This window comes from Pipistrellus kuhlii, unplaced genomic scaffold, assembly GCF_014108245.1.
Source record: "Pipistrellus kuhlii isolate mPipKuh1 unplaced genomic scaffold, mPipKuh1.p scaffold_m20_p_13, whole genome shotgun sequence".
Lineage (NCBI taxonomy): Eukaryota > Metazoa > Chordata > Mammalia > Chiroptera > Vespertilionidae > Pipistrellus > Pipistrellus kuhlii.
In genome coordinates this window covers 19,156,476-19,179,796 of record NW_023425438.1, presented here as the reverse complement: position 1 = coordinate 19,179,796, position 23,321 = coordinate 19,156,476, and the positions used below count along the sequence as shown (strand labels likewise).

Here is a 23,321-nt window from a genome sequence, read left to right as displayed (position 1 = left end):
GCTGCCCGATGAGGCCCCACCACCTCCCGCCCCAGAACCCCCCCAGCTCCATCCGTTCCAATGTCTCCCAGCCCCAACCGCGCGGCCCCGCGCCCCGCAGTGGCGGGAGCACCCGCACCGCTCGGAAACCCGCAGGCGGAGAGCGCCGGGTGCAGGGGTGCAGGGGTGCAGGGGTGCAGGGCCTTCTCCGAGCGGCGCTGCCGCCAGCCCCTCTGCCTGAGCCAGAGCCACCCCACCGGCCTCCGGAGCCGCGGAGACTCCGGTTTCGGCTCCTCCTCTCCGGACGCCCCTTCGGCCGCCGGCTCGCCCGGCTGGACCGCGCGCAGAGGCTGCCTGCGAGCATCCCCCCCAGCCGCCGGGCGCGGCGGGAAGGGCTCCGGAGGGGACCGCCGGGACCGGGCACCCAGCCCTCCGCGCTCCGGCCCCGGAGGAGCCACGGGCGCCGCGCGGTCCCCGCTGCCCCCCGCCCGCCCGCCGCTCCGCCCGCCGGCACCTGCACTTCCTCTCTTCTCGTTCGCCTTTCCATCCGCGCGTAGTAAAGCCACGAACTTTAAAATAAAATAAAAAAATAATACAATATATATTTTTTTCAGAGACAGGCACGAAAGGGGGGATACGATGATCCGTGCGCCGACTCACGGAAACACGAACTGGCCCAGGGCGACCTTGGCACAGAGACCCGTTTCCCCAGCCCGAGAGGGGGCGGCAGGGGGTGTGCCGAAGGGAGCGATACCGAAGAAAGACAGGATGACAATCAGCTTCACGTTATATTGAAAAACTCTCCAAACCCTTAACGCTTGTTTGTGGACCTGGCTTTATTAGGCCGAATTTAAGCAAAAACAAAAACTAGAATCTATGGCTGCAAATCCTGTTCAAAGAGGCCCAGGAGAGTAGGAGACACGGGCAATGAAGCTAGGTGATGCAGCGACTATACAGGACTTTTCAGGGACCTTCTTAAGAGTTCTTCTATTTTTTTTAAGTGCTAAATTTAGGTAAACAACTTTCTGAACAGCAAACAACCCAGGTAAAAAAGGTTCCTTTTCTAATGTAAAAATTCTTGGCGATGCATCACCTAGAAGAGAATTCAGGAGATTTCTGACTGTGTACCGCAAACAGCGAACATAACCGGGGTAAAGAACTCATAAGTCCCCTTATGTAAATGCCTGCTTCCATCATTCAAAAACAGTTTATAGAGTAAACTTAAGTCACAGGGCCACCCTTCGTGCCCTTTCGTGAATAGTATCTCAACTTTCCTCCAGCCCCAAAGAAGATCAACAGCAACGTTAGTATTTTGTTCTTTCCAAGGAATAGATGGTCCTTTTCAGCCAGCTCGAAGGTCCTCGGGAATGAGATGTGCTAAGCATTCGGATGAGGATAGTTTGGAAGACAGTGCAGGTGTGGGCTGACTTAAATTACTTGCCTTTGTGCGTGTTTTTTTTCCCCCCCTAAAAGGTCAAATGTAGGCTCTGGTTTTCTGGAAAGGCAGAGAGAATAAGATCTCCTGACATGAGTTAAAATGCCCCTGTGCCCAGCCTCAGATGGAGGAGATAATGCAAACCTGATAAGGCATGTCACGGAGGCATCTTGGAAAATGATGTGCCGATCAGCACGCACGTCATCAATCAAACATCATTTGATAATTTTTGCATTCAATTGAACAAATGACTCCACCATTGGGAGAATTTTCACAAATAAGCAATTAGTGAAATGATCAGTAAAGTCTTCCACACCCTCTCACTCATTTAATGGCAAATTATTGAGCAGGGTTTAGCTTGTAGGACTATGTAATAGTCTGGGAAAGAGTAGTGCAGTTAAAAATGGAGTCCAAGAATCTCACAGTTTAATTTTCTAAAGTAGTAGAAAGTACTAGCAGAATTACTCAAGGGTTATTTTTTAAAAAATCATTTTGGAACAAAGATTACATTTAGGAAACAAATCAAAACAGCCCTACCATCTGAAGACATGTGAATTGAGTATATGGTTTCTTGAATTATTTTCTATATAAAATAACAGTGACCTTTTAAAAAAATATCTGCTTTATTAAACACATAAAATTGGCTATATTAATATATATTTTGTCTTATGTAACTAGAATTCCTTGCAAACGAACAGCTATGTTGGCTATATTCCCCAAGTATCAGTAATTTGAATTCCCTGCATATAATTGACCTCATTAAATTGAATCATAAACGCTACTGGAGAAACCCTATATACAATTATGCAGATCAGTAGTAGTTTTTAAGTCACTAATAACTAGACATATAAATTTTCTGGATTGAAAGAGAGACTGTAAATCTATCTTGTATAATTTTCTGGCCATCTATTAAAACGAGATAAATTACAGCATATAAACATCTTTGGGATTGGTTTTATTATAAGGAAATAATTTTCTTTGCTGTCAGAGAGGCCCATGAGGGCAAATTTTATTATATATTTGAGAACTGTTAAATTTGAGAACTAAACACATAATTTCAAACCATTTCTTAGAAAAGTTCTCAGACTATTAATAGAATTTATTTCTGAGAAGTGCATCTAAAAATACAATATAGGTGACATTAATATTGAATTTTCATAACTAAGAATCTGTGCGTGGAACAGAAAATACGTGCAAATAAAAACGTAAGAGTGAGTCCAGGTGAAGGAGGACATTCGAAGTTATGGTTGGTAGAAAAAGAATCTATTTTACTAACAATTTGTGCATTCTCTCTCTGAAGGTCTGCCCTTCACAATGACGAAATTGCTCATGGATCCTTTCACCAGCCTCACACAATTGCAGCCATGTGTATACGGGCGTGTGTGTGTGTGTGTGTGTGTGTGTGTGTGTGTGTCTGTGTTTCAATCTCCATTTGCCTTTGCATGGCAAATAGATAAAGGAAGAATGAAAATCTTGAGCTACTCTGACACACATAAGGACTTATAGTTTTATTAATCGAGAATTTAGCTTATCCCCTCTGCTATTCATCTGAAATTAATTAAGTGTGTAGAATTACAAGGTGGGTGTATCCGAGACAGCAGGCCCTGCTCGGACTAATCAAAAGGGCACATGTTGAATGAGCACAATTTAGTTAAGGTTAATCCAGTGAAGATGATACCCCCCTGTTCTTAATTAGTCTAGGTGATAGATTGTGGAATGGGAAAGTAGGAAGGAAAGGAAATTCGGTCCTACTGAATACCAGGGTTTTCTAATTTAATTTAGGTCTCTGTTTTCACAGACGCAAACAGTTTCCAGTCAGAGAGTAGAACACACTGTCTAGATTCTTTTCTAAGGAGGGTAAAAAGAAAACTGCATGTGTATTTTTAAGGAAAAAAAAAAACAGAAAAAAAATGAAGCATTCAAAGGTGTTGGTGATAATGTGCCTTTCATTACCAACATGCTAGTTCAGAATTCTATCAGAGCTCAGTGGATTCTTTGTGATTTCTGCTGGGGGCTGGTTACTTCTTTGTACTTCCTTCTGGGTACCAATTCTGGTTAGTGTGTTGAAATAAACAGAGACATTTCTGTTCCTGTAAGACTGTATTCATGAAATGAGTGTGTATATGTTATTAAAAACAATACAGTTAAAAATATTAATAAGGACACACACAGCTACCCACCATGAATGAGTTGCACAGTTCAAAGAATGTTGAGCAAAAGAAGCAGACGTAAGAATACAGACTGTATGATTCCATTCCTATAAAGCTCAAAAAAACCAACATGAATCCATAGTGTTACAAGTCACAATAGTGATTACCCTCGGAGGAAAAGTCTGCAACTGGAACAGAATAAGAGAGGTTCCTGGGGAACGTTCTGTTTCTCTTGCTGGGTGCTAGTTCTGCAGGTGTGGCCACTGTATGAAAATGCATTGATCTAATGAATTTGTGAACTTAGGGTTTGTGCATTTTTCTGTACAAATGTCAATGAAACATTTACTTTACAAAATGAAGGTGAATAAGAGAACAAAACACTACGAAGTAAGGGAATGGGATCTTGGGGCAAGACATTTTTAAAAGACAGCTGAGGATATAATTCCAGAAGAGAAAAAAATGCATTATAATGTATAGCAAAGTATTATCAACACGGTCTTTATGTGTCCACTTTGCCATCTTATTACCTGCACACCCACAAACACTTAAGACTACTCCTCAGTATCCAGATTTCACCAAATATCTGAATCTTTTTTGTTTTTGCATATGTGAAAGTCCAATTCTGATTAAGGTGTTTAAAAATCTTATTATTTGTTGCTATTTAATGTGCAGCCACCGTCCCTCCCACCCCTCCAAAAAAAAATAAATAATAAATAAAGTTCGTTTTCTCCTTGCTATTGCAATAGGAAATCATCGAATGATTTCCTTGTTTTCAGTTTTGTGATATATTTTTCTGTTCAAGAGGGGGTATCTGTTTCTGATTTATTAGCATTTGATCCCCTGGTTTCCTGCCATTGATCAAGCCTAATACTTGGCTCTGCTGATGAGTTTTATATGAAAACTGATATTTCAGGAAGACGGAAGGCTGGACCCATTTTTAATATTTCCCCCCTTCATCTCTTTTCAGAGTTTGACGTACACAGGAGACACCTAGCAAAGCCCGAAACTATAGTCTTTCCCACTGCATCACACTGGTATAAAACTTTTTGGAAGTCAAACAATAGAAGAGATGTTTGTCCAGTGTCACTCACATCCTGCCAACTGTATATACATTTACACCCTCTCGCCAAAACATGCCTTCACCCCGCTGCTGACCGGCTGTCCGCCGTTCAATTTCCAGTGGAGTCGCGGTGAGTGAGGTCAAACTCCTTGGAAACATCTGTATTTGATCAGTTTGCACAAAACGGGCCTTCCTCAGGCTGGACTTCCCTGAAGTCCGCTGCGACAATGGCTGATTCACCACCAGAGCCTCCCTTAGGAAACCTGTTTTCCCCTGTGAGACTATACAATTATTGCCCAGGCTCCGTCCGACTTTAATGAGCGCAGGGTATTAGCAGTGCCCACACTTCGCAAGCGGGCAGCACACGGAGAGAGGATTTCCCTTCGTGGACTGGAAGATGTTGTTCTAGTTATTGCTGCAGGTAGGACGCTTTGTGCTTCCATATCTGTTTTGGTTCTGGTGAAGAGTAACACATGGAATCAGATCAGACACTAAGCAGCATGTGGACAGTATTTTGACCCTTGCAGACCTGATGGGGCCGGGTCTGTGCTCCCAGATGCACATCCGGGGAGGATTAGCATCAGCCTCGGCGTCTCTGTGTTTTCTTTTCTCTTCCTTTCTTTTCTTCCTCTTTTTTCCCCAACTGCATTTCCAGCATTGCATCATCAACATGTTTTTCCACAGAGAATCTAAAGGATAACTTAGTCCAGAGCCTCTTTTTTTAAAAACAAAAACAAAAACAAAAATATGTGTTTTATCCTCCTCTATAGCATGAGATTTAAATGCAAAAGAAAATGGATGGAAAGTCTAGTGTAAACTGGTAAATTAAACATCAACCTGAAAGGCAACATGAAAGAAGTTTCATTAAAATTTGGGGCATCACTAAATTCATCCTACTGGTCGAACATTTAGAAAATTCCCCAAGTGTCTACAAAATTGTTGGCTACATTTCAAAAATTATACAACTGGCCTTCATTGATAAGGAGGGTGGAGCAAGAAGTTGCAAAGACTAGTTAATCAGTCAGTTACCTTTCCATTGATGGGCTTCTGCATGTACTAGTAATAGGGATCGAGTGGGAGGGAAAAGAGACCCACAAAACACGCCCATTCTTCAGAATCTGCCGGCAAAAATACATGAAAACTTTAATAACAGACAAAAGCAAGAAGTCTCAGGTAGTCAGTCCGTGGTGCAGTCACTAATGTGCAGATCATCCATCCTTTGCTCATGTGAAAAGCACATCGAAATGGCTGACGTGTCTGTGGTCCCATCTCCCATCTCAGTGCTGTTGCTTCCCCATCATTCCATCATCAGCTGTGCTGGGGTCAGACCAAGCTACATTATTACAAGCCCAGCACTCTGGGACTCAGGGCAAGTTCCCGAACCTCTCTGTGCCTTAGATTCCTCACCTGGGAATGACTGTGCCACCTCACCGGGCAGGCTGGTAAATGAGACAATGTCTGCAACGTGATTGAAGCTCTGCCGGTGCAGCAACATGCTCCCACAGTCAGCTATGACTGGTGTTCATGTTCCTGGCATTCCCACCCGCCCCTGTCAGCAGCCATGTTGTGTTAATAGCTACTGATTCAGTCTGAATAAAAAGGAGTTGTCTTGAAATACCCCAGCAGCCTGCTTTCTAAAATATGCACTCGCTGCTTAAAGGTCCACTTGCTCTCCCAAGGGACCCGATTCAATAAGGATGGAAATCATGGGTGATTCACACCACCATGTTTTCCCCTAAGGGCAGACTTACACACAGTACAAATAAAGGAGCAGCTTTATTTTCCACCACAAAAGGGTGAACTTTTAAAGGTCTTGAAAGGGGGGTAGAAACCCTTCGTGGGTACCAAGACCAACGTTGGTCCCAAATGTCAGTACTCTGGAAAACCTGATCTCGTTGCATGGTTTTAACTGGCTTTATGCAGGAGATGCAAATGTTTTTTCTTACCTCAGTCCAGTATTCCAGGTCAGCAATTTTTAAAAAAATATATATATATTTTATTGATTTTTTTTTTTTTTTTTTTTTAGAGAGAGGAAGGTAGAGGGATAGAGAGCTAGAAACATCGACCAACTGCCTCCTGCACAACCCTTACTGGGGATGTGCCCGCAACCAAGGTACATGCCCTTGACCAGAATCAAACCTGGGATCTTTCAGTCCGCAGACGGACGCTTTATCCACTGAGCCAAACTGGTTTTGGCAGCAATTTTTTTTTTTTTTTTTAACTTATCTCTACTTCTGAATTGCCTGATGTCCAAAGGACCCACCCTTTCCTTCTTTCTCCGTGATCTCCCTTCAGGCAGCGCCTCATCCAGGGCTCTCCCTCTTCCGTCTCCTGGGTCTGCCTCTAGCCCTTTAAGACACTGTGCATCTCCTGCACTGATGTGAGCATTGGCCTTCCTGAGAGCTTTTCTTTCAAAATCAAACTTTCCCAAGTTGCTCTCTTTGCTTTGCTCCACACATCACCAAGCCCTTGACATTTGCTCTCTCCCTTCTCTGTCTTGCCTTCTGCATAAGACTTCTCAGTTCTTGAGAGAAGGAGTGGGAGGGAGGAGAGGTTAGAGCCATGACTCCTAGCCTCCCTTGATGTGTCATGTCTTCTTCCTTCTGGTGACTCAGTAAGATAGTTCCGGGGCCGGTCATAACCTTCTCCTCCATAATGACTGTAAGATGCCTGCTTAACCCTGCCTACCTGCCTGCTAGTGCCATCCAAAAGCACATTCCTGGTGAGTGTCCACACTATTCCTTCTCTAGTCCTTCACTTTGGTGCCCCCTAAGTTTTGCATACCTAAGGAATTGAAGTCTTCACAATTTTAGTATATCAGGTTCTCCCAATTGCTGTAAACACTTTTAAAATATTAGCAGTGGCTTGATAATACAAAATCCATCAGTTTACTTACACTAAAACCTGTTAAAAAGGGATAACAGTAAATGCGATTCTCGTTGTTTTTTTTTTGTTTTGTTATTGTGCTAATTTTTAATTTTATTGTTCACCAACTATATTTTATTTATTTATTTATGTTTAAAGACATGGAAATATGTGATTTATTTTTTATTAATTTTTTTATTTTTTAATGTTTTGGGTATACATCCCAGTAATGAGACATTACATACCTTTACTAAGTGATCATCCTGATAAATCTCATACCCATCTGACAACATACATAGTTATTAGAATATTATTGACTGTATTTCCTTTGGTGTGCTTTCCATTTCCATGACTGTTCTGAAGCAACTGTTTGTACTTCTTAATCCCTTCACATTTTTTACCCATCCCCCCAACTCCCCTTCCATCTGTCTAATATTTTTGTTTTGGTAAAGTCATGATGGTCTTGGAATAACCGAAAACTGGGCATTGAGAATTGGCATTGGTACAACCTAGCTGGAAACAGAACACAGGTGATGGCTCCACTTTGGAGCTAGCGGGCTGGGCTTTTTTCTTTTTAAAAAATCCTCACCCAAGGATCCTCCACTGATCTTTAGAGAGAGAGTAGAAAAGAGGTAGGAGGGGAGAGAGAAATATTTACATGTCTTCACAGCCCAGCCTCACTTTCAATTCAGGGAACAGATACCTACAGATGAACAGCCAAATGGAAGCAGCTGCAGGCCGAACAGTGAGATTGGCTTGAAGGCTGTCAAGTGATGAAGCAGCTCCTCCCTAAAGGTGGGATTCTGGGTCCAGGGAAAAGGGATTAGAACCCTGGCCCAGGAGGATGAATCATTGCTTCCTGTAGGAGATGAACACAAAGTTCTCTTTCCTGTTCTCTTGTGAGCACCTCTGTCCTTCTGTCTCTCCTGTTCTTTACCTGGCTTCTTCGTCTCCCATTCCTTCTGCTTTCAACACCATTTCTTCTTCATGCACTCTCCTCGCCTTTTCTAGGGTTTGGGTCTGGAATCCAGGGGCACAGGTTGGCCCCGCTGGAGACTCCAGAGAGCAGGAGGTGCTACTGAACTCAGATCCTAAAACACAGAAGACAACAGAGGGGGATGGGAAGAAAGGGGAGGCAGAATCAGTGTGAGCAAGTGTCTTCAGTTTTAGAAAATAAGAAGCATGTGACTCTCATCTTGTGTATACGTTCTTTAATTTGATTAGGATGCTGCTGCAATCCCAATCATAGCGATGACTATATACAATACTTTGTGTCATACCACCACATATTGAGTTGTCAACAGTGCTTGTCTAAAAGGCTCTTAAAACTACAAAGTAATGCATCTCTGATGGTGGACTCCCAGGCACTGAGACAGGCTGGTATGAGAGATATTGGGGTGGAAGAGCTATTCCAGGCCCTCTTCTGTTACATCAAGCAGGCAGCCATCTCATCCAATTATGTAAAAGGAAGTCTGCATCCATTTTCATCTGAATGTCTTCATTTGTAAACTAAAATGACTTCTGGTGAGTTATCTTCTCCAACTAGAGCTACAGAGCCTTAAGGTTTATATTATTAATCCATTTCTTAAAACCAAGCATTTCTCTAGAAAAAGATAATTTCTTAAGCCCCCCAGGTCCCAACCAGAAAATGAGTTGTCTGGGTGACGTGGCTCCATCAGCAGAAGTGTAGAGCAGCATTCATTCATTCATTCCATCATTCACTCATTTATTCATTCATGCAACAAAAACAAAAAAAAAGTGGAATTGGGGTCTTTTCAGGGGTCTGGGGGAGGGGTGTCAGCAGCTTCCCTGTTAGGCCTGAGACTCCTACCTGGCAGGATAAACTTTGGAACCACAATCAGAGCCTCTTTGCCTGAAAGCAAAGAATTAACCCCCAGAAAGGGAAAGGCTGAGAAGAAAAAAGACCGTCTGTGGGCTCCACAGCATCAGCTTATCACTCAGAATGGCATCTCCAGCACATCTCCCCTCCCCAGCTCTGCCTTCTAGGATTTGGCAGAAAAGAGCCTTTGGAAGATTTCTGCATGAACAGGACTCATCTCTCCCTGGAGCAACACGTGGGAGCCCTCTGCTCTGAGGTCTGTGTGGAAGGGAGTCCGAAAAGCCTGCCCAGGCTCTTCCACCAGCTCCTCTCTGATGCTGGCTTCCTGTTCTGGCATGAGCACCCCAGGCCCTAAAGTACAAACCCCAATGGGACAAGCAGCAGGTCGTCTTGAGCATCTGCCACTCCCTGGCAGGGCAGTGGTGAGAAAGCAGCATCTGGTGAAGAGTACCAAGTATGTGGGATGGGAAGACTTGGATCCAAATGCTACCCCTTCTTAGTTGCACAGGCCACTTAACCTGTTTGAGAGGTCGGTATTAAGAGGGTGCATTTGTTCATGTTTTTTGGATATAGAGCACAGTGGCATAGGCCATTACTACCCCATTTTATCAGATCTTTGTGAGTGACAGCTAGCTGGAAATTTGGCAGGAGGTCTGGGAAGAGAAATGGAGGAGGGGAAGAGAGAGCTCCAAAGCAGAATGCAGTCTAAGGCAGGCAGGCCTGGAGGGGGCTGGGCACTTGCAAGGCCCATTGAGAAATAGGGGAGGAGCTTGAATGAAGAATTCTGTTGGGGACAGAAGAATAGCAAGAAAGCTGCCCAAGTCAAAGCCAGAGGGTGGTTTGTTTGAGACTCAGGCCCAGCTTCCGTGGAAGGTCGCTGAGAGCTCAGCAAAGGGATAGGGGAGTTGTGGGACGCGCCAGCTTCCAGTCTAGGGTGCGTTTTGGGGGAAAGCTTGGTGTTTTGCTGCTGCTGTTGTTGAGGCTGGGGTGAGAGCCCACCCTGTGCCTTGCCGTGGACTGGGGAACTCTAGGCCCTGCTCTGGGGTCCACGTTGGGCAGTAGATGCTCGGCATAAGACTTTGGGACAAGGGCTTTGCCCACCTCCAGACCAGGTTGAGGGGGTGCCACAGGACTCCCCATATTTATTTCACAACTGGTTAAAAATCACTCCAAATAGAGACAGGCCTTCAGTTCTGAAATCTTGGCATCCAGCTTAGCTGGACTTTTGCAGCATTCAAGGTTCTCTTCGGGGAAACACACCTGGCTGCATGGGGAGGACTAAGGAAAACCCGTTAACTCGTCTTTGGACTGCTGCTTTTGGCGGGAGAACTCCGCAGGCCCCCACCGTGCTAATGCAGCCTTGAGGTTTGAAGGGCAACCCCCCCCCCCCCCCCAAACTGGAGCTCCCCCACAGGGACCGCTCTCCCCGCCCTCCCCGCTGGCTCCCAGGCCACGGGCTCTTACCACATTGTAAACTATACATTTGCAAATCTCACAGCTAATCCACAGGACAGCCTGCCTGCAATCTAATATGGGCCTGAGAGCCCAGAGGCACCCTCATGGCACAGGCAGACCCTGTCTTAAGCCTCACACTGAAACGTACAACTGGCGAGCCAGGCTGCAAAATGTGTAACTTGAAGTCCCCGTGCCATGAGAACCACGTCTCTGGAATTTCCTGGCTTCGGGAAAGGCTGGCGTTCAGTTTCTAACCTTTGCTTTATGCTGCTCCAGCTCTTGCATTTTACTCCTGGGGTTGTTTCTGTATCGAGTAGGGAGGTGAGGGGGCGGGGAGGAAGGAATGAAAGATCTAATAGAAAAGCGAGGAGCCCGAGGCTGCCAAGTGTGCTGGAGCCGCGTCTGGGCCCGGCACCGTGGGCCCAGGGACCGGAGACGCAGACAGAGGCCATGGAAACCTCCTTCTGCCTCCTCCCCGCGCACATCGCTGTGGGTTTTCCCAGGTAATTGTGGCCAAGTGAGAACAGCTGTCCTATCAGGGCAAGAACATTGGGCTTGGGGTCAAAAAACCTCATTCCCAGCCCTGCTTTTACCCCTTGCTACGGAGGGACCTTCTGCAAATCTCTCCACTTGTCCGAGTTTCACCTTCCTCTATCAGTGGGGCTAGTCCAGTGGTCAGCAAACTCATTAGTCCACAGAGCCAAATATCAACAGTACAATGACTGAATTTCTTTGGAGAGCCACATTTCTTAAACTTAAACTTCTTCTAACACCACTTCTTCAAAATAGACTCACCCAGCCGAGACCGGTTTAGCTCAGTGGATAGAGCGTCGGCTTGCGGACTGAAAGGTCCCAGGTTTGATTCCGGTCAAGGGCATGTACCTTGGCTGTGGGCACATCCCCAGTGGGGGTGGTGCAAGAGGCAGCTGATTGATGATTCTCTCTCATCAATGTTTCTAACTCTCTGTCCCTCTCTCTTCCTCTCTGTAAAAAATCAATAAAATATATTTTCAAAACAAAACAAAACAAAACGAAGACTCGGCCAGGTCGTGGTATTTTGTGGGAAAGCCATATGCGAGGGGCCAAAGAGCCACATGTGGCTGGCGAGCTGCTGTTTGCCAACCACGGGGCTAGTGTGACCTCACGGAGAATTGTGAGATTTAGATTAAGTAAACCGGGGGGGTGGGGGGGTCATCCAGAAACCCATCGGTGGAGCCCTTTGGAAGATCTGAGTTCAGAAAATGGCCTCTGCAGCTCTGCTCAGGAACAAATAAAATACCCAGTGAGCAGCCCCTGTGTCGGGCTGCCTTGCCTGGCGTGAGGATGACACGGAGGAGAATAAGGAAAGCCGCCACGGACACACCATCAAGGACTGAGGACAAGCCACCAACTCCCTCAAAAGATGAGTAACAGGACGAGGCATCTCTTGCTGAGAGTAAACGTTGGAAGGCTCTCGGAGGAGAGAAGAATGAGCATTCAGTCACGGACGATAGATTCTTTCAGGGGAGAGAGGCCTCTTGAATGCTTGATTCTTTTCCCTTTGGCATCCTGGGGCTATTTCTTGCCCCCCCCCGCCCCTCCCAAAGTCTAGTCAAATGTGTCCAAGTATGAACAGTTGCAGGATCTATAATCTAACCACCTACACAGTTTGAGGAAGCATTTCCAGGTTAAATTGGTCCAGGGAACCTCGCGTCTCTCGGGGGACAGTTTTTGTCTTTCCATGCGGAGGGGCAAGTCCTGCCTGGGGAAGCACGGTCTCTAAGATGTTATTGTTCTGGATGTGCTTCGTTTTTTAAAAAATTATCGAGCATCATCATGCGATTCTGTTTCTTGGCCCCGGCCAGGAGAAGCCCGAGATGGCCTCCGAGGGAGCTGCTTGTTGACAGCTGAGGCCTTCGGACTGGGACACGCCGCACGTCTATCTCCCCTGCAGCCCCAGCTTCAGGCTGCAGCCGCCAGGGAGGGTTTGAGTTACAGCTTAAAGAGTGCAATGACATCTTAAAAATATCCCAGCCTCACTGTCGCTGCCTGAAGGACTTCTCCAGGCTGCTCCCTGTGTGGATATTATGCGACCAGGGCCCATCCTGTAGTTACCTCCAATCTGAACGATTTCTGTAGGTCACAGGAAGGCTGGCGGTTTCGATGAAGCCACGTTCACAGCGAGGGAGCAGTGTGCCTACAAGCTGGGCGTGGCATAACGGAGAGCCAGGTCATTAAATATTATAGCAACACCAGAGATAAGTGTAAAGAGAGACAAACTGATGGAGGCAGAGGACTATGAGGAAACAGCAACATATTGACAGTGGTTGTCTTATGAAATGGTATGATGGGTGGGTCTGTCTTTTTTCTTCATACTTTTTGCAGTAAAAATGGATCATTAGAAGAAAAAATTGATAATTAGAAATTGGCCCAGCTGTCGAAACCGGTTTGGCTCAGTGGATAGAGCGTCGGCCTGCGGACTGAAAGGTCCCAGGTTCGATTCTGGTCAAGGGCATATACCTTCGTTGCGGACATATCCCTGGTAGGGGGTATGCAGGAGGCAGCTGGTCCATGTTTCTCTCTCATCGATGTTTCTAGCTTTCTATCCCCCTCCCTTCCTCTCTGTAAAAAAATCAATAAAAAACATCAAAAAAAAGAAAGAGAGAAAGAAAGAAAGAGAGAAAGAAAGAAAGAGAGAAAGAAAGAAAGAAAGAAAGAAAGAAAGAAAGAAATTACTGCAAGCATGCCCAGCAGAGTAACACGCAACCCTTTCTCACGAAGAGCCTTTACTCAGAGTCTGTTGTGGGCTGGGAATCAGGTGCCTCTCCTCTGCCCATTCACCCTGTGCCCCAGCCACACTGTAGACCTCGAAGGGCCCACTGAAGAGCAGCAGGCCCTTTGATCATGGCTTTGGGGTTGCCGCACTTCCTACCCCTCCCTCTGTCACGAGGGAACCAGAGTCAGCACTGTGAATCCCCTTTAAGCCCTTTTCTCCCAATGCCTGTGTCCTACTGTCTCTCCTGGGCCTCTGGTCAATGTTAGCCGCCTTTCTTTCATTTCTGTTTCATTCCATTCCAAGTGGGTCGGGGTCTTTAGTTCCTAGAGGTAGAGCATCTACAAGACAATCTAGCATCATTTTGCAGAGAGTTCTGATTCCTTGTGTTGCATTACCAAATGCCCTTGTCACAGTGTATGCCAGGTCCCAAGGCGAGGATGAATAAAAACAGTGTGCGGAGGGTAGAAAGACCCCATCCCATCACGTTCCCATAATGAGTGTGAACCACCTGGCATATCCTACATGCTCATTGCATGGTAATTACTAGGAGAATAAGACGAGAAAGCTCACTGAGGTCTGGGATAGTCCTATAAGAGATGGGACTTGACCTGGGCAGTGAAGAATATAGCACAGAGGAGAGATGTAGAAAGTAAGTGGGGGGCCCAGCCAGTGTGGCTCATTGGTTGAGCATTGACCTATGAACCAGGAGGTCACAGTTTGATTTCCATTCAGGGCACATGATGGGTTGTGAGCTCAATCCCCAGTGTGGGGTATGCAGGAGGCAGCCGATTAAAAATACTCTCTCATCATTGATGCTTATATATAACAGAGAGGAAGGGGGAAGGAGAGATAGAAGCATCAATGATGAGAGAGTATTTTTAATCGGTAATTACTAGGAGATATAAATATATATATATATATATATATATATATATATATATATATAGAGAGAGAGAGAGAGAGAGAGAGAGAGAGAGAGAGAGAGAAGAAAGTAAGTGGGGGTGGGGGGATGGCATGTTATGAGCAAGTGTGGGAAAACAGGAATGCGCATGCTCATTTTGGTGGATGGCAAGGAGACTAATGAGTGTAGGAAGAAGTGGGACCAATGATGGGGCAGAGGGGCTAGAAAGCCGAGAAGAGGAGCCTGGACTCGAGGCAGCACAGATGGGACCTGTGGGAGGTTCTGGAATTCATGCAGGTCTTATATTCTACCACTGTGCTCCTTTATCATTGCGCAGCAGAAGTCCCAGCATCCACAAAGGCCCTCCTCATCACTCCTGCCTCCTCCTCAGAGGCACAGGGGGCCTTTCTAGTCCTGGTGCCCTTTGGGGTAGAGCTGGCCCCAGTGGCCAGACCCCCTGCCGACTCCCTAGGGGAATGTAGATTGTGGTCGTATTTCATAGTATTTCTGGGAAGACATGAAGGCCAACCAACTAGTTTATCTTTCAAATGAGGCTTATTTCACAAAACTTTGAAAACTTGAGTCAGAGCTGCCACCATAATTACTGCCGTGTAACACAAACCTACAAGTACACTCTGTTACCATCTTCAGAGCATGCCTAATGGATGTGGCCTCCAGGAAGACCGAACGGCACAAAATTATTATTTTCGACCATCAAATTGGCATGTGCGCTAACACTGGCTAACTGCTCAGCCACAGATAGAGTTTAAAAAAACACGAAGGCGCCTATGATTTACTCTCTAAATGTCAGGTGAAGATTATTAACCTGACGGCCATAAATTCTTAGAGGCAAATTGCTTGCATATTCCAAATCAGACATAAGCAGCAGTGTGTGTGTTCGGCAGGCTCCATAGGTGAGTTCCTAGTTCTGAGAAACATTTTATGTCCTGGTGTTTTCCAAGACATCAGAACATGGGGCTTTCAAAGATAGCAAGGTCAATTTTGAAGCAGATTTATGGGGGGAGGGAGGAAGGAGCCATATTTCATACTTAAGTTTTCTTTGGTTCTCTCCTAACCAAAGAAACATCTTATTGAAAACTAATGCTAAGCAAATCTTTTTTTGCAATTTCTATTTAGCAATTTTTGCAATTTCTATTTAGCTTTCCCTATAGTACTTTGCACAGGAGTGCAAAGCTGGGCAGAAATTCGTACTTGTAGGTGTATTTTATTTCTGTCGACTAGATTATATTTTCAGTGAAGGAAAAAAGCACATTTTCTGTTTCCTTCGGGTTTCCCATTAATTCCCAGCACAGGGTTCTCCATTGCTCCGTGCATTGTTCATTAGTGAGTGCTTTCAGCTGGGAAGGATGCTCTTAGCAGCTCGTCACAAAATGCAAAATGAAAAGCGGCTTGAGCAACGTGGGCGCTTTAGCTCGTACAGTGAGATGGCGAAAGGCAGGGCAGAGCAGCTCGGTCAGTGCAGAGCCTCAGCCAGGACAGTAGGACCCAGGCTCTTTCCACTTCTCTGCTTCATCATCTTGCACGCGTGGGTTTCTTACTCGCCACACTCACACCCAGCGCAGGATTTGCCAATTCTCACTGCTCTTCTCTTTAGGAGGCAGAGCTTTCCCAGGAGCCTCCGGTCAGCTTCCCCTCGGGTGCCATTAGTCAGGACTTGGTCACACAGGAGCAGCCCATTTTGAACTCCAATTAAGTGGGAAGCAGCAGAGGGCTGCCAGTGGAAAGGCCGCCAGGAGCCTGTCCTGCTCTGAGAGTAAAGGATGTATGTTTCCAACGTGAGGTGAGCGATAACAGTGGGGAAAAGCAAGTCTTAGAAGTTGTATGGTGGCTAATAAGTTGGGAATCATAGGTACCAAGTACCTAGTCTGAACAAAATTCCCCAATCCCTCCAGGCCTTGTAAGTGAAGTCACTGCACAAAGCAGTAGACTATCAGTTTGGCCATGTATAAAGTTCTGTTTAGCACTTAGTTTTGCAAATTGGCTAAAATAATTGGAAAAAGCTGTGATCATCATGGTCACCTATGAGATACTGGCTGCTTACAGATCATTCCATTACCTGCCCAACTTCATAAAAGCAGGAAGTAGTTTGCAGCCTATCCTTGCTTGCAAATGGAATGTAGAGTACTAGGTTATTTATAAAAATACTAAATAAAATAATTTGTTGACCTATGATATGAGGTAATTGTGTCACATTATAAAAATGCAGAATAGCTAATGATCTGATAAAGCCACCAGCTGAGAGTATTAGCCCTTCTCTTCAGGGGATGCAATACACAAAATACGTAACATTACATACACAGTACATAAAATATGTAATGTTACATACACAGTACATAAAGTATGTAACATTAGCATTAATTATATAATATGGTATATAGCATTATAATATATATAACATACATATATAATATAGACTATAGAATAAAATATATAATATAGACTAAAATAGTAATATTTCCATTTATAACAGATCACTTTCCTTGTATTTTTCCTTTATGCTAGTTACATATATCAGCCTATGTTACTTAGATAAAAGTTAAATCCTATGCAATCATTCTAATATTGTAGGTTGACATGTTTGACACACAGAAATTATGCCGGAGGAAACCTATTGCCACTGATGTAAAGAGAGTAGAAGCATCCGTGCAAAGAAAGGATGTAAGATTTGCTAGGCTCCTGCAGACAGGAGGCTCACCTCCCTGGTATTACCTGGCTTTTCTGGGACATCACTCTCAAAAGCAGAGTTTTCTTAGGTGGTGCACACTCACAATAGGCTAAATCCTTAGGAAAACCTTGATACCTCTGCGGGGAACTTCACAAAGCTGTTAAGTGTTCATTGCTCTTAAAATATTTGGCAAAAGTCAACACCTAAATTCCAGTTGTCTTGGCCTGCCTTGGGGAGCTGAGGATGAGTCAGGAAGAGCAGATCCTCCTCATCCCCCGGCTCACAGCACCTCTAGCCTAACTGATGCCTAACACACCTGGCATACAGGAAAAGCCCCTGACTGCCCTTCGGCCCTTCCTCCTTCCTGTCTGTAAACTGAACACCTACATGTAGGAACTCAAGTCCAAAGGGGGCAGAAATGAAAGAGAAGGTATGGACACTGTTCTCATCTCCCAAGTGCTCATGTAAAATGAGGCAAAACAGAAAGACACTCATGAGCTACAGGGTGGTGGGCAAGCTGACCTGAGGGTGATAGTCCTCTTCCCCTCCCCACCTGTGGCCATAGTAAGTTTGAAGATCTTGGTCTCTGTGGATTTTCCTCCAGAGGAGACCTGCACTCCTCCCTTGACCCAAACCAGAACTCGCTCCGTGGGAAAAAGAAGTTGCTCACAAAGAGTGGGAGATCCAGAGAAAACCACCGCCATCCTCTGTATTTAGAGCTCCCCCAGGCAACGGGGAAGTAAATATTGTCATAGAGAGGCCGTGATTCCTCCTGAGCACACCCAGGCTAGCACTGCAGGCAGGCCTTAGTCATGCTGCATGACGACGTGGTGAGATAAACACAGAGGCTCTGTGTTTAACATTTCCTTCCGTGGGGCCGCTGGGGCCTCTTCGGAGGGCACAACACAACTGGTCTTGCCAGCATTCCTCTTCCCCAATCCCTGCTCTCAGTCAGGGAGAACGGAGCTGGATACCACTTCCTCTCTTGCCCCTAAATCCCAAGCCCACTGAGGAGCTTAGATGGAGGTGCTGAGTTAATGCACCATGCAGGCTGGGCAGAGCTCCTGGATTTGCTGCAGGACCAACTTCATGAGCACGAGGTCTGTGCAGTGCAGCCTCAAACAGGCCCCATGCTTAGATGGACCCACACTTGATTTAATGCTCTTCTGTCATGGTCTGAAAAATTCTCAACAATTTTGAACAAGGAATTTTATGTTTTTATTTTGCACTGGACCTTGCAAATTATGCAGCCAGTCTTATTTGCCATGTGGTCCTTAAAGGGATTGGGCCTTTCCCTCCTACTGTCTCCAGAAAGAGCTCCCTCATTTCCAACTTTCACTTTCATGGAAGCATTAAATCACCCGAGACACACTCCTGTGCAGACCCCGTGGGAAGTGGGAAACTGTCCTGACTGCCAGTTGTGGGGATAAAAATGAGACAGACACTGACTCTGGGTGTGCAACCCTCCCCCTCCCCTGCAGTCTCATTCTAACCCAGGAGCTTCCATGCCACTTCTCTGAGAGGTCCCTTCTCTCCATCAATCAGCAAGTACTTACTGCTTCCAGCCATTGACAGCTCTCTGGATGAGAGGTGAGGCAGGAAAGGATGGTACTTTACCCTCATGAAATGCAGTGCCCACCAGGGTGGACATCAGTTGGCTAGCAAAGTTGTGGTAAATACTGAGTGCCAATGAGGACTAGTGGTGATAAAGAGATAGGGAAAGGAAGAGTGCAGTGTGGGAATGAGCTCAGAACTTTATGAATGATGCATGCTCTCAACTTATCTCCATCTCTTTCCATGGACCAACACTGCACTCTACCTAGCTCTCTCACAAAAACCTAATAAGGAGGGGTGAGGAGGATTGGGAGAGGATCTGAATGTCCCCACCCCTAGAAAATGAAACAACTTGTACCATCACCCCTGTTGGTGAAGATGCATAAAGGGAAGCTTATTATTATTATAAATAATTAACTCAATAGCATCTCATCCAGAAGAGACAAATAATTCTGATGAGGAGACAATGAGAGTCCAGAGAGTCGGGTGATTTAATGCTTCCATGAAAGTGAAAGTTGGAAATGAGGGAGCTCTTTCTGGAGACAGTAGGAGGGAAAGGCCCAATCCCTTTAAGGACCACATGGCAAATAAGACTGGCTGCATAATTTGCAAGGCCCAGTGCAAAATAAAAACATAAAATTCCTTGTTCAAAATTGTTGAGAATTTTTCAGCTGCCACTGGACCACAGAGGTCTGCTTACCAATAATTAGTTTTATACTCATGTCTTTTTTAATTGATTTCAGAGATGAAGGGAGAGGGAGTCAAAGATAGCAACATCAATGATGAGAAAGAATAATTGATCAGCTGCCTCCTGCACACTGCATACTGGGGATCAATACCTGGGTATGCGCCCTGACCAGGAATCGAACCATGACCTCCTGGTTCATAGGTTGACACTAAACCACTGAGTCAAGCTTTTGGGGCAATGCTCCCAACTTTATACCAGGAACACAAATTCTCTGTACCATTCAATTTAAGAGAGAATTAATTTATTTGGATAATGATAAAAACATGATGCTCTGGAACTTCCTGTATGAATGAGAATCTTCCCTTTTTTTTTTTTTTCACTAATTGCTTTCTGACAACACAAACATTTCTAGAGCAGTCATATGCCAGAGACTGTGCAAAGATCTTAATACACATGATCACTTGTAGACATCACATCTGTATTAAGTAGACACTATTTATCAAGGACTGAATGTTTGTCTCCCTCACCCTACTACCAAATGTACATGTTGAAATCCTAACCTCCAAGGTGATGGTATTTGGAGGTGGGGCCTTGAGGAGGTGATTGCATCATGAGGGTGGAGCCCTCGTGATGGAGACTAGTGTCCTGATAAAAGAGTCCCCAGAGAGTTCTCTCACCCTTTTCTGTCTTGTGAGGATGTAGTGAAACCATGGCTATGAACCAGGAAGCAGGCTCTCAGCGGACATCAAATCTGCTGGGGGCCTGATCTTGGACTTCTTAGCCTCCAGAACTGTGAGATATAAATATTTGTTGTCTAGGTTACCCAGTCTATGATATTTTTGTTGCAGCAGCCTGCACTAAGATCCTACTATCATTTCACATTTATAAACGGGGAAGCTGAGGCATGATTGGTTCACTAGAGAAATGAGTGACAGTTGGACATTCAGAACCAGTCTATGCTCTGCAAACCTCTTCTTGAGAGTTGGGAGAAGGTGATGTTGTCTTCAACCCATCCAGAAAATTTCTATCTCTTCTGATGTCAATTAAATCAAGTATGGGACTTGATGATTCTACCAAATGTTAGACATCTTAGAAGTATCTTAGGAGCTGCTAGGAAACATTTGCAAATTTCCATGAACCATGTTGCCTGTGGTTGCAGATCAATCCTTCTTTACTTGTTCCATGTAGAAGGTTCGCTGATAAGGCTTGCCAGCTCAGGACCTTTCTCCTCTTGGTTATTATAGCCTCTTATTGTCCCAGAGTTTCCTCAACCAGTGTTCTTACCTGCTGGGCTGGTAGAAACAGCAATGGAATAGTCAGCGTGACTTACTCCTCTGGATCCCCTGGGTCAATGTAATGATGGGGCAGATACCACTTATCAATGTTTATCTTAATATACAGGCAGGCCTCACTTTGTATGGTAGTGCAGGACTATAAATATTATCATGAATGCTGAAACCCTGCCAAGCGAGCTTAGTAATTATGGGGGGAAATTATAATTGTCCTCTGATCTTTAAAAATTTTTTATCCAAACATTAAGAACTCTCTCACTGTCCAGTTATAACTTTATTAAAATGGAAAAAGTAATGAAGCCAATGTTTACTTAATAGATTGTGATTTAAAACATTAGGAACATTGAGAATTAACGTATTTTGTTTCCTTATTAAAAATATCTGTCAAGAGAAGTTTTAATAGTTTTCACCTTCTTCTCATGAAACATATGAGACAGAGAAAGCATCTTTTCGACCTTTGATATATTGCCATATCCTTTTTAAGTTTGGGTCAGCTTCCAACACTTTGTCACTTGCATTTTCCACTCTCAAGTGCCTACAGGTGAAGATTTTGCTGGCATCACCTCCTCTGGGACATCTCTATCCTCTTAGTTACCACCGGTCTCCTCATATATGTCACCAAGTTGGCCTTCACTAAGACCTCTGGAAGAGTGGATTGTCACTGTTGCCATGGGCAGCTATTTCTTTTCTAATTCCATTTATGTTGGGTTTGAATTTTGCCTTTAGCATCACCATTTTTGTCTCTTTGCTGCCCTTTCATCTTTCTTGGCCAGATCCCTCTTTATGATTCTCACTTGGGTTTATCACTGGGAGACAAGGAAACAGCTACACGCTTTGCTGCCTTGGGGTGAACTGAGTAACACAGGCTTTGAAAACAGTGACACAGTCGGTCACTGGTCAGGACGTGCCTCTGTCGTTTTCATAGAGATTGGGGATTGGCAAGCTAGCAGAGGGGTTTGTGCTTTGTACAACTACTCGGTTAATACACAGTGGTTGAGATTCCAACCATGTAGTGGAGGACTAGTGCCATTAAACTAAACTGCGACAACTGAAATTCATGCTTATTCAAACTCTGCAAAGTGAGGATTGCCTGTGCATTATGTCATTCCATTCTCATGGTAGTCTTATGAAGGACGAAGACGCTGCTGCTATTGTACTCACTGATAGGTGAAGGAGGCTTAGGGAGGCCAGTTAATTTACACCCACGGGCACACGGCAAGGCAGTGATGGAGCAGGAATTAGGGGGCCTGCACCCCTCACCACTGCTCCCCAGGACTTTGATGTGGAAGGAGGTAGGTAGCCATGCCTTCCCCTGGAGGGCACCTCACCACACTTCTTATCTTTGGGCCACACGGGATCTTTGACCTGGATCTCACTTAAACTGCCCCAATGATGTCCACACCACTGACAGAGGGCTGGGCTCATCACCCACCGAGTTAAGATAAGGGTTTTGAAATAAGGAGAAATGGAGTCACAGAGAAAGGGAGAGCCTAGTCCATGCAGCACAGCTGGTTGCAGGGCGTCTTTGGCAGGGCCACACCATCTGGTGGATACAGCCAGACCCCGAATGGACGCTGGCCCTAAAACCGGGGTGACTGGGGGCAGAGAAGATGGACAGTCCTCTGCCCCCACCCTCTCCACCCTGCACTGGCCACACTGTTAAGGGACTCCCCCACCCCATCCCAAAAGCAGAAAAGCTACCTCTTACTCACTTGGCCCAGCCCAGATAGGAAGGATGTTTCTCATTAATGGGATCAGAAAAGGCATCTCTTTAAGAACAAAAGAAAACATGGCTTTATTTGCCAGGGTCATTCCCCTAGAAAGCACTCTAGAAAGCATACAAAATCGTTAAATTATCCAAACATTAATTAGATTGTTAACTAAGACCCATGTTAATCCTCAAAGCATATGGGGCCGGCCCTTTGATGGACCTGGCCTAATGGCTCTAGGGGCTGACTGGCACTGCCTTTCGGAAAGCTGCGGTCCTGGAAGGAACAGCTGAAAAGAGAAAGCAGGTGATTGTAGAGAGGCTCCATCTGCCCCAGCGGAGTCAGGCAGGCTGGGGACGCCTCCGACCACACCAGCCACAGCAGAGGCCTTCTCACCTCCCGTCCCTGTCCCTGGGGCCTGTATCTCCCATCCTGACTCAACTGTATCCTGTCATTTCAACACTCAGATTCATAAGTTTGAGTCTGATCCTTTCAAATATGTTGTAAGCACGTTGAAGGCAGGGACCAGCTGTTACATGCTCTATTCTCAATGGTACAGACTTGAATATTTGAATTAAAATAAAATATTTTATTTCCATTTTCTTTTCTTTCCATTCCCTGTCCACTCCGGTGAACGTAAAAGGGAATGTGATCTAAAAATCTGCCTCAGCTGCCAGTCTGTATCCCAGGACAGTATTCCCAGAGTGCATGGCCCCAGTATGCATGGCCTGCTGTAGAGAATTTCTGAATTGCAAACATGGATGAGAAGACCCTATAAGTCAGGTTATGCAGCTGTGACTCAAGTGAGACCAAGGAAAATTAACCTTTCTTTCTGCTTTCCCACCCCTACCCTTCCCTGGGCCCTCATGTGGAAGGAGGTAGGTTATATGTCTGAGATACATGGATCTTTGACCTGGATCTCACTTAAACTTCTTTTATTTTCTAGATCAAA

At 45.3% G+C, this 23,321-nt stretch overlaps 1 long non-coding RNA gene across 1 annotated transcript; it reads left to right on the top strand.

Moving 5' to 3' along the window:
- The first annotated feature begins 524 nt into the window (after positions 1-524).
- LOC118717311 lies at positions 525-4,754 on the top strand. The gene is made up of 3 exons (XR_004987418.2): positions 525-1,395; positions 2,715-2,794; positions 4,532-4,754. It is a non-coding gene; the product is annotated as an uncharacterized LOC118717311 (long non-coding RNA).
- The last annotated feature ends 18,567 nt before the right edge of the window (positions 4,755-23,321 follow it).